We start from the raw sequence: 12,861 nt of genomic DNA on the forward strand, positions 1-12,861 counted from the left end.
TATTTGTGAATAATCAACAACAAGTGGGACACAATCATGAAGTGGAACGACATTTATTGGATATTTCAAACTTTTTTAACAAATCAAAAACTGAAAAATTGGGCGTGCAAAATTATTCAGCCCCCTTAAGTTAATACTTTGTAGCGCCACCTTTTGCTGCGATTACAGCTGTACGTCGCTTGGGGTATGTCTCTATCAGTTTTGCACATCGAGAGACTGAATTTTTTTCCCATTCCTCCTTGCAAAACAGCTCGAGCTCAGTGAGGTTGGATGGAGAGCATTTGTGAACAGCAGTTTTCAGTTCTTTCCACAGATTCTCGATTGGATTCAGGTCTGGACTTTGACTTGGCCATTCTAACACCTGGATATGTTTATTTTTGAACCATTCCATTGTAGATTTTGCTTTATGTTTTGGATCATTGTCTTGTTGGAAGACAAATCTCCGTCCCAGTCTCAGGTCTTTTGCAGACTCCATCAGGTTTTCTTCCAGAATGGTCCTGTATTTGGCTCCATCCATCTTCCCATCAATTTTAACCATCTTCCCTGTCCCTGCTGAAGAAAAGCAGGCCCAAACCATGATGCTGCCACCACCATGTTTGACAGTGGGGATGGTGTGTTCAGGATGATGAGCTGTGTTGCTTTTACGCCAAACATAACGTTTTGCATTGTTGCCAAAAAGTTTAATTTTGGTTTCATCTGACCAGAGCACCTTCTTCCACATGTTTGGTGTGTCTCCCAGGTGGCTTGTGGCAAACTTTAAACTACACTTTTTATGGATATCTTTAAGAAATGGCTTTCTTCTTGCCACTCTTCCATAAAGGCCAGATTTGTGCAATATACGACTGATTGTTGTCCTATGGACAGAGTCTCCCACCTCTGGGAGCTGTAGATCTCTGCAGTTCATCCAGAGTGATCATGTGCCTCTTGGCTGCATCTCTGATCAATCTTCTCCTTGTATGAGCTGAAAGTTTAGAGGGATGGCCAGGTCTTGGTAGATTTGCAGTGGTCTGATACTCCTTCCATTTCAATATTATCGCTTGCACAGTGCTCCTTGGGATGTTTAAAGCTTGGGAAATCTTTTTGTATCCAAATCCGGCTTTAAACTTCTTCACAACAGTATCTCGGACCTGCCTGGTGTGTTCCTTGTTCTTCATGATGCTCTCTGCGCTTTTAACGGACCTCTGAGACTATCACAGTGCAGGTGCATTTATACGAAGACTTGATTACACACAGGTGGATTGTATTTATCATCATTAGTCATTTAGGTCAACATTGGATCATTCAGAGATCCTCACTGAACTTCTGGAGAGAGTTTGCTGCACTGAAAGTAAAGGGGATGAATAATTTTGCACGCCCAATTTTTCAGTTTTTGATTTGTTAAAAAAGTTTGAAATATCCAATAAATGTCGTTCCACTTCATGATTGTGTCCCACTTGTTGTTGATTCTTCACAAAAAAATACAGTTTTATATCTTTATGTTTGAAGCCTGAAATGTGGCAAAAGGTCGCAAAGTTCAAGGGGGCCGAATACTTTCGCAAGGCACTGTATATACATATGTGTATATATATGTGTATGTACACATGCATGTACACACACATATATATATATATATATATATATATATATATATATATATATATATATATATATATATATATATATATATATATATATATATATATATATATATATATATATATATATATATATGTATGTATGTATGTATGTATGTGTACATACACCAACACAGTTGAAGTCGGAAGTTTACATACACCTTAGCCAACTACATTTAAATTCAGTTTTTCACAATTCCTGACATTTAATCCGAGTAAAAAATCCCTGTCTTAAGTTAGTTAGGATCACCATTTTATTTTAATAAAGTGAAATGTCAGAATAATAATAGAGTGATTTATTTCAGCTTTTATTTCTTTCATCACATTCCCATTGGGTCAGAAGTTTACATACACTCAATTAGTATTTGGTAGAATTGCCTTTGAATTGTTTAACTTGGGTTAAACTTTTAGGGTAGCCTTCCACAAGCTTCCCACAATAAGTTGGGGGAATTGTGTCCCATTCCTCCTGACAGAGCTGGTGTAACTAAGTCAGGTTTGTTGGCCTCCATGCTTGCACATGCTTTTTCAGTTCTGCCCATAAATATTATTTTGGATTGAGGTCAGGGCTTTGTGATGGCCACTCCAATACCTTGACTTTGTTGTCCTTAAGCCAGTACGCTTGTGGTCGTTGTCCATTTGGAAGACCCATTTGCGACCAAGCTTTAACTTCCTGACTGATGTCTTGAGATGTTGCTTCAATATATCCACCTAATTTTCCTCCTCATGATGCCATCTATTTTGTGAAGTGCACCAGTCCCTCCTGCAGCAAAGCACCCCACAACATGATGCTGCCACCCACGTGCTTCACCGTTGGGATGATGTTCTTTGGCTTGCAAGCCTCCCCCTTTTTCCTCCAAACATAATGATGGTCATTATGGCCAAAAAGTTATATTTTTGTTTGATCAAACCAGAGGACATTTCTCCAAAAAGTATGATCTTTGTCCCCATGTTCAGTTCAAACTCTAGTCTGGCTTTTTTATGGCAGTTTTGCAGCATTGGCTTCTTCCTTGCTGAGCGGCCTTCAGGTTATGTTGATTATAGGACTAGTTTTTACTGTGGATATACATTTACATTTTGCACCCGTTTCCTCCAGCATCTTCACAAGGTCCTTTGCTGCTGTCTGGGATTGATTTGCACTTATCGCACCAAAGTACCTTCATCTCTAGGAGACAGAACGTGTCTCCTTCCTGAGCGGTATGATGCAGCCATCATATGCAGGTGTTTATACTTGCGTACTATTGTTCGTACAGATGAACGTGGTACCTTCAGGCGTTTGGAAATTGCACCCAAGGATGAACCAGACTTGTGGAGGTCTACAATTTTTTTTTCTGAGGTCTTGGCTGATTTCTTTTGATTTTCCCATGATGTCAAGCAAAGAGGCACTGAGTTTGAAGGTAGGCCTTGAAATACATCCACAGGTACACCTCCAATTGAATCAAATTATGTCAATTAGCCTATCAGATGCTTCTGAAGCCATGACATTTTCTGGAATTTTCCAAGCTGTTTAAAGGCAGAGTCAACTTAGTGTATGTAAACTTCTGACCCACTGGAATTGTGATACAATGGAATTATAAGTGAAATAATCTGTCTGTAAACAATTGTTGGAAAAATGACTTGTCATGCACAAAGTAGGTGTCCTAACCGACTTGCCAAAGCTATAGTTTGTGAACAAGAAATTTGTGGAGTGGTTGAAAAACAAGTTTTAATGACTCCAACCTAAGTGTATGGAAACTTCCAACTTCAAGTGTGTGTTTGACCTGTTTTTAAAGATAAGATTCCCAATATCTTAAATTCTCTAAAAGATAATTGGTGTGAACTAAGCCTGGAGATGAAATACTGCAGATGCTCATGTATTGCCACAAAACCTTTCCAAAGCCAACAATCTTTAACTTAGATGAATAGGTAATTAAAATAAAATATATTTAAGTCTCCTTGAATCTTTATTGTACGGTATATTTATTTTAAAAAATTAATTGGATGGTTGTGTTGAACATAATTAGACATTTTCACACTTGTAACAACAAAAACATGGGGTATTTCAAGTTAGCCTGGATCCAAACTGAATGGCTCTTTTTTTTTCACCGGGCTAATATCAAGTAGCACAAAAAGACGGAATGGGATATATGGAGGCGCCTGTTTCTGTAGTTCTTGTTTTTGTGCCACACCTTTGTCATGGAGTGGACATTACTTTGTCTTTGTCACATTCCAGCTGTTTGGCATGTCAAAAATTGGAGGTCGCATGGCTTGATTGGTTCTGTCCTACTGCGATTTATCACACTGAATTAAAAACAACAAAAACATATAGGGCCTGTTTCCCAGACACATTTTAAACCTAGTGCTAAGCTTAATTTGTGTCCAGGAAACCGTCCCAAGAAAATATGAAAAGAAAAATACATAGAACAATCACTGTTTGTGTGCCGTCTTAATGACATAGCCGCTGCTATAATGTGTAGCTTCTGTACTTGAATATTTGTTTGTAGTAACCTCAGAAGGTCTGTGTTTACCGTTATTGTTTTCCAAATGTATGCCTTTTTCCATCTCCCTTTACCGATAAGAGGTTATTAAGCCTGCGCTAACCCTAAACTACAGAGGATGTTCCTGTCAATGGGTGTTCAGTTCACTAATGTTTGATATGTGTGCTAACTCACAATAAGGCACTGAGATGTACACACACCCAGGGTCAGTGTGAAATAATAATTGTAACTAGGTAAGCTCATGCATTCAAATTTAGCTACAATTTGGAGGAATACGAATATACAATTGGGAAGAGGTAACTTGCACATAATGAATGCAACTGTGGCAAAGTGATTGTAAGACATGTCTAGATAGTTAATGTAATATGTACATGATGCCTTGATGATAACTGAATGATTTAGCTGGGGATTCGTAATGGCTGGTAATTTTCAATAATGAAAAAAGACCTTGCACATTAGGCCAAACGTAAATATGCTCATGGCGTCTTACAGCTATGTTTGCGTTTTTGAAGTCTTTAATTTTGAAGAACAGGGGGGGGAAATCTTTAAAAAATCATAGTCTATTAGAATGTCTCTAAAGAGCGACTGCCCCTAAAAGCAACTTCTCGTTTTGAAAACAGCTATTTTGGCATCTATGAGTCAAACATTTATTCTAATCAAAATTTACTACAAGGTGTAATTAGGATAATTTTGGTCATAAAGTCAGTCTCATCCATAACAGATTTGCGAGATGATGGTGAAAAAAGTGTCATGGATTGAAGGGTCCCATAAATTCATTAGGTTTGGGTTTTTTCAATCCTGCAGCAGACAGCACCCAAGTAATCATAATTTCGCAGCACAGCTGCACTGACCCTATCGTAATGCCCATGGTCCATTTGGTTTGACCTTTGACATCCCTATGAGGCTAGTTAGGATACATCAGTAAATTACACAATGTAAATCAGAAAATATTTTAAAAGGTCAATAGCTTCACATCTCAATTACTTAACCTCAAATGACTATAAATGGTAGAAATTCATATACAAATATAAAAAACATTTAATGAGACAACTAAAAATGTGGAACAATAAAATATTTTCCCATTTACATTGTAATTTATTGGTGGTCACTAAATAGCCCCAGAGATGGGCTATCCATTGTCAAACCAACTTTGCCAGGGTCACACACTAGCCTGCTGAAGCTAATTGGAGAAAGAAGTTGGCTAGTGCTAGCTAGCCTAGGTGACTTCAAGACACACGACCTGGTTAGGCTGTTTCAAGTTATCTAACAGAGTGAATGTACAAATGCTTGCCACATGCGAACACCCACGAGACATCCACATTAAACCACCCCCTCCAAGACTACTCTTTTGGCTTCAGTCATGGCCGCTGCATTTCTTAATGACCAAAACAAAAAATTAGGCCAAATCAGGAATTTCAGCCCCCCTTTAAAGAACACCTGTAACAATAGCCTGTGACTTTCATTTAGCCATAAGAAAAAAACTTTACAAGGATTTCTCCAAGTCTGCCTTCACCCGTTTTTGCTGAATAATGTGAGAGAAACTTCTTCTTTTTGAAATAGTGAATATGGTTTAAATTGTTTTTATAAACTGCTGAATTTTAAGGTTAAATAATAAGAATAATTTAGGGGGCCACCAAATATTTTGGATCATGTGAAGAATCTTTATTGTATTGTAGTGATTTTGTAATGATATTTGTATAAAGATGTGATGGATGTGAATGGTAATCACTGCTTGGATCTGTACATTGTTGAGAATAAATTGTTTACAAAAATCTGGGACTGCTGTTTTCTGTTACTGTGTGTTACATTTTTAAATGCACTTTAAATAAAGTTTGATGTGATCTGTCTAATGGTTTTTAGCCTGATAATATCAGGTCGGATAGACCAGAGTTAATGACCCCCATTGGCCACATACTTTCATCCACCACTCACAACATATTTAGTAGTGACAAAGATGGCCAAGGTGGCTGTGTAGATGACTGAGTCATGATTTTAGTGTAATGTCCCTGTGGAAGATCATTTTGCAACCTTGAAGTGTTCATGAGATCAACATTGTCAGGGAAATATCTCGGCCTCATACTCTTATCAAAGTTTATTGGACACATACACAGATTTGCAGATATCACAGGTTCAGCGAAATTCTTGTTTCAACAGTGCAGTAATACCTAGCAGAACAAGACAATACACACATAAAACAAAAAAATGTATTAAATATCTTGATCATAAGGAAGTGGCAGCCAGGATGGATGCCCTCTGTTATCAAATTTGATCTGGCACATGTTTTGTGAGCAACCAGTGTGAATTGGGGCGGCAGGGTAACCTAGTGGTTAGAGTGTTGGACTAGTAACCGAAAGGTTGCAAGTTCAAATCCCCGAGCTGACAAGGTAAAAATCTGTTGTTCTACCCCTGAACAGGCAGTTAACCCACTGGTCCTAGGCCGTCATTGAAAATAATAATTTGTTCTTAACTGACTTGCCTAGTAAAATATAAAAAATTAACAGTGAAATGCTTATTTACAGGCTGTTCCCAACAATACAGAGAAAAGAAAATGGTGAAATCATACAAAAGTAAAACCTGTAATAATAAAAAAGTAATAGATACACAATGAGTAGCGATATACAAGGGTCACCATGCGCAACATAGCTTCAGCGTGTAAATCAGCTAGAAAGATGTGTCGGCATCGAGTAATTGTCTCTGGCCCCCTCCCAGTTAGGGGGAGTGATGAGCTCTACAGCAGTCTCACAACTCAATCGCTGGTTGAAAACTGGTTTCTGCCCCTCCCAAAAGATAGAATTTGTAGATAATTGGCCTTCTTTCTGGGACTCACCCACAAACAGGACCAAGCCTGGCCTCCTGAGGAGTGACGGACTCCATCCTAGCTGGAGGGGTGCTCTCTCCTCTAGCTCCACAATGAAATAGGGTGCAGGCCAGGCATCAGGCTGTTAGCCAGCCTGACAGCTTAGTGGGATCTGCCACTAGCTCAGTTATCCCCATTGAGACCGTGTCTGTGCCTCGACCTAGGTTGGGCAAAACTAAACATGGCGGTGTTCGCCTTAGCAATCTCCCTAGGATAAAGACCTCCATTCCTGCCATTATTGAAAGAGATCGTGATACCTCTCATCTCAAAATAGGGCTACTTAATGTTACATCCCTCACTTCAAAGGCAGTTATAGTCAATGAACAATCTTGATGTGATTGGCCTGACTGAAACATGGCTTAAGCCTGATGAATTTACTGTGTTAAATGAGGCCTCACATCCTGGTTACACTAGTGACCATATCCATATTCCCCAAAGGCGGAGGTGTTGCTAACATTTACGATAGCAAATTTCAATTTACAAAAAAAAAATGACGTTTTCGTCTTTTGAGCTTCTAGTCATGAAATCTATGCAGCCTACTCAATCGCTTTTTATAGCTACTGTTTACAGGCCTCCTGGGCCATATACAGCGTTCCTCACTGAGTTCCCTGAATTCCTATCGGACCTTGTAGTCATGGCAGATAATATTATAATTTTTGGTGATTTTAATATTCACATGTAAAAGTCCACAGACCCACTCCAAAAGGCTTTCGGAGACATCATCGACTCAGTGGGTTTTGTCCAACATGTCTCTGGACCTACTCACTGTCACAGTCATACTGTGGACCTAGTTTTGTCCCATGGATTGTGGATCTTAATGTTTTCCCTCATAATCCTGGACTATCGGACCACCATTTTATTACGTTTGCAATCGCAACAAATAATCTGCTCAGACCCCAACCAAGGAGCATCAAAAGTCGTGCTATAAATTCTCAGACAACACAAAGATTCCTTGATGCCCTTCCAGACTCCCTCTGCCTACCCAAGGACGGGTAGGCAGACCATTCCATAAAAATTGAGCTCTATAGGAGAGAGCCCTGCCTCCAGCTGTTTGCTTAGAAATTCTAGGGACAATTAGGAGGCCTGCGTCTTGGGACCGTAGCGTACGTGTAGGTATGTACGGCAGGACCAAATCAGAGAGATAGGTAGGAGCAAGCCCATGTAATGCTTTGTAGGTTAGCAGTAAAACCTTGAAATCAGCCCTTAGGGAGGCTAGCACTGGAGTAATATGATCCAATTTTTTGGTTCTAGTCAGGATTGTAGCAGCCGTATTTAGCACTAACTGAAGTTTATTTAGTGCTTTATCCGGGTAGCCGGAAAGTAGAGCATTGCAGTAGTCTAACCTAGAAGTGACAAAAGCATGGATTAATTTTTCTGCGTCATTTTTGGACAGAGAGATTCAGATTTTTGCAAAAGATGGAAAAAAGCTGTCCTTGAAACAGTCTTGATATGTTCTTCAAAAGAGAGATCAGGGTCCAGAGTAACGCCGAGGTCCTTCACAGTTTTATTTGAGACGACTGTACAACCATTAAGATTAATTGTCAGATTCAACAGAAGATCTCTTTGTTTCTTAGGACCTAGAACAAGCATCTCTGTTTTGTCCGAGTTTAAAAGTAGAACGTTTGCAGCCATCCACTTCCTTATGTCTGAAACACATGCTTCTAGCGAGGGCAATTTTGGGGCTTCACCATGTTTCATTGAAATGTACAGCTGTGTGTCATCCGCATAGCAGTGAAAGTTAACATTATGTTTTCGAATGACATCCCCAAGAGGTAAAATATATAGTGAAAACAATAGTGGTCCTAAAACGGAACCTTGAGGAACACCGAAATTTACAGTTGATTTGTCAGAGGACAAACCATTCACAGAGACAAACTGATATCTTTCCGACAGATAAGATCTAAACCAGGCCAGAACTTGTCCGTGTAGACCAATTTGGGTTTCCAATTTCTCCAAAAGAATGTGGTGATCGATGGTATCAAAAGCAGCACTAAGGTCTAGGAGCACGAGGACAGATGCAGAGCCTCGGTCTGATGCCATTAAAAGGTAATTTACCACCTTCACAAGTGCAGTCTCAGTGCTATGATGGGGTCTAAAACCAGACAGAAGCATTTCGTATACATTGTTTGTCTTCAGACGCAGACTCTGTCTCAACCTTTAAGTCTTTACTGAAGACTCATCTCTTCAGTGGGTCATATGATTGAGTGTAGTCTGGCCCAGGAGTGTGAAGGTGAACGGAAAGGCTCTGGAGCAACGAACCACCTTTGCTGTCTCGGGCATGGCCGGTTCCCCTCTCTCCACTGGGATTCTATGCCTCTAACCTTATTACAGAGTCACTGGCTTACTGGTGCTCTTTCATGCCGTCCCTAGGAGGGGTGCGTCACTTGAGTGGGTTGAGTCACTGACGTGATCTTCCTGTCTGGGTTGGCGCCCGCCCTTGGGTTGTGCCGTGGCGGAGATCTTTGTGGGTTATACTCGGCCTTGTCTCAGGATGTTAAGTTGGTGGTTGAAGATATCCCTCTAGTGGTGTGGGGGCTGTGCTTTGGCAAAGTGGGTGGGGTTATATTCTTCCTGTTTGGCCCTGTCCGGGGGTATCATCGGATGGGGCCACAGTGTCTCCTGACCCCTCCTGTCTCAGCCTCCAGTATTTATGCTGCAGTAGTTGATGTGTCGGGGGGCTAGAGTTAGTTTGCTATATCTGGTGTACTTCTACTGTCTTATCTGGTGTCCTGTGTGAATTTAAGTATGCTCTCTCTAATTATCTCTTTCTTTCTCTCTCTCGGAGGATCTGAGCCCTAGGACCATGCCTCAGGACTACCTGGCATGATGACTCCTTGCTGTCCCCAGTCCACCTGGCTGTGCTGCTGCTCCAGTTTCAACTGTTCTGCCTGCAGCTATGGAACCCTGACCTGTTCACTGGACGTGCTACCTGTCCCAGACCTGCTGTTTTCAACTCCCTAGAGACAGCAGGAGCGGTAGAGATACTATTAATGATCGGCTATGAAAAGCCAACTGACATTTACTCCTGAGGTGCTGACTTGCTGCACCCTTGACAACTACTGTGATTATTATTATTTGACCATGCTGGTCATTTATGAACATTTGAACATATTGGCCATGTTCTGTTATATTCTCCACCCGGCACAGCCAGAAGAGGACTGGCCACCCCTCATAGCCTGGTTCCTCTCTAGGTTTCTTCTTAGGTTTTGGCCTTTCTAGGGAGTTTTTCCTAGCCACCGTGCTTCTACACCTGCATTGCTTGCTGTTTGGGGTTTTAGGCTGGGTTTCTGTACAAAACTTTGAGATATCAGCTGATGTAAGAGGGGCTATATAAATACATTTGATTTGATTTACCCATAGTCAATGTGCAGGGGTTTGAGGTAATTGAGGTAGATACAGAATATACCATTTGTATTAGCCCCATGTGCCGAATACAACAGTGAAATGCTTACTTATGAGCTGCTAACCAACAATGCAATTGAACAAAAATACAGATAAGAAATAAAAGTAACAAGTAATTAAAGAGCAGCAGTAAAATAACAATAGCGAGACTATATACAGGGGGGTACCGGTTAGTTGAAGTAATATGTACATGTAGGTAGAGTTTTTAAAGTGACTATGCATGGATAACAACAAAGAGTAGCAGCAGTGTAAAATAGAGGGGGGGGGGGGGGCAATTGATTAGATGTTCAGGAGTCTTATGGCTTGGGGTAGAAGCTGTTTAGAAGCCTCTTGGACCTAGACGTGGCGCTCCGGTACGCTTGCCGTGCAGCAAGCAGAGAGAACAGTCTATGACTAGGGTGGCTGGAGTCTGACCATTTTTATGGCCTTCCTCTGACACCGCCTGGTATAGAGGTCCTGGATGGCAGGAAGCTTGGCCTCAGTGATGTACTGGGCCGTTCACACTACCCTCTGTAATGCCTTGCGGTCGGAGGCAGAGCAGTTGCCATACCAGGCAGTGATGGAACCAGTCTCGATGGTGCAGCTATAGAACCTTTTGAGGATCTGACGACCCATACCAAATCTTTTCAGTCTCCTGAGGGGGAATAGGTTTTGTCGTACCCTCTTCAAGACTGTCTTGGTGTGCTTGGACCATGTTAGTTTGTTGGTGATGTGGACACCAAGGATCTTGAAGCTCTCAACCTGCTCCTCTACAGCCCCATCGATGAGAATGGGGGCGTGCTCGGTCCTCTTTTTCCTGTAGTCCACAATCATCTCAGTATGTACATATAACTACGAATAAAGTGACAGATGGTAAATTGTAGCAGCAGTGTATGGGATGAGTCAAAGTTTGTGCAAAAAGGGTCAATGCAGATTGTCCGGGAAGCTATTTAATAAACTATTTAGCATTCTTATGGTTTGGGTGTAGAAGCTGTTTGGCCCCAGTGACGTACTTGGCCATACGCACTATCCTCTGCAGCTACTTGCGGTCAGATGCCAGGCAGTTGCCATTCCAAGCAGTCAACATCAACGTCATTTGGCAGACACACTTATCCAGAGCGACTTAGAGGAGCAATTAGGGTTAATTGCCTTGCTCAAGGGCACATTGACAGATTTGTCACCTTTCCTTTACTGGCCCAATGCTCTTAACCGCTAGTCTACCTGCCTCCCAGAAGATGCTCTCAATGGTGCGGCAGTAGATATTTTTGAGGGTCTGATGGCCCATGCCAAATCTTTTCAGCCTCCAGAGATGGAAGAGGTGTGCTCGACCCTCCGTTTCTTTTTCCATGATCCTTTGTCTTGTTGACGTTGACAACAACCTCGCCCTCAATGTCAACAAGACAAATCAAATTTTATTTGTCACATTCACCTTACCGTGAAATGCTTACTTACAACCCCTTAACCAACAATGCAGTTCAAGAAAGAGTTTAAAAAAATATTTACTAAATAAACTAAAGTTAAAATAGTAAAATACAAATTAAAAAGTAACACAAAAATAACGAGGCTATATACAGGGGGTACCGGTACCGAGTCAATGTGCAAGGGTACAGGTTAGTTGAGTTATTTTGTACATGTACTGTAGGTAGGGGAAATAAATAACTGTAGAAGCAACATTATGTACAAAATAAGTTACAAACAATGTGAAAAAACAAACAAAATAGCACAGTTGGTTAGGAATCCATAAAACGGCAGCCATCACCTCCAGCACCATTATACAAAGGAGCTGATCATGGAGAAAGAAACAGAGGGTCGAGCCTGCCTCTTCCATCTCTGGAGGTTGAAAAGATTTGGCATGGGCTCTCAGTTCCTCAAACAGTTCTACTGCTATAGGCTGTCTCATTGTTGTTGGTGATCAGGCCTACCACTGTCCTGTCGTCAGCAAACTTAATGATGGTGCTGGAGTCGTGCACGGCCACGCAGTCGTGGGTGAACAGGGAGTACAGACGGGGACACCCCTGAGGGGCCACCGTGTTACGGGTCAGTGTGGCAGATGTGTTGTTGCCTGCCCTCACCAGCTGGGGGAGTCCCGTCAGGAAGTCCAGGAACCAGTTGCATTGGGAGGTGTCCAGTCCCAGGGTCCTTACCTTAGTGATGGACTTGGAGGGCACTATAGTGTTGAACGCTGAGCTGTAGTCAATGAACAGCATTCTCACGTAGGTGTTCCTTTTGTCCAAGTGGGTAAGTGCAATAGAGATTGCGTCATCTGTGGATCTGTTGGGGCGGTGTGCAAATTTGAGTAGGTCCAGGGATATCTGTGATGATGATGTTTATATGAGCCATGACTAGCCGTTCAAAGCATTTCATGGCTACAGATGTGAGTGCTACGGAGTGATAGTCATTTAGACGGTTACCATGGCTATTTTGCGCACAGGGACTATGGTGGTCTGCTTGAAACATAGGTATTACAGAGAGAGGTTGAAAATGCGAAGACACTTAGAATAAAAATACTTTTATTTTATATGTTAGTATAGCCAGG

Source organism: Oncorhynchus mykiss, chromosome 5, assembly GCF_013265735.2.
Source record: "Oncorhynchus mykiss isolate Arlee chromosome 5, USDA_OmykA_1.1, whole genome shotgun sequence".
NCBI lineage: Eukaryota > Metazoa > Chordata > Actinopteri > Salmoniformes > Salmonidae > Oncorhynchus > Oncorhynchus mykiss.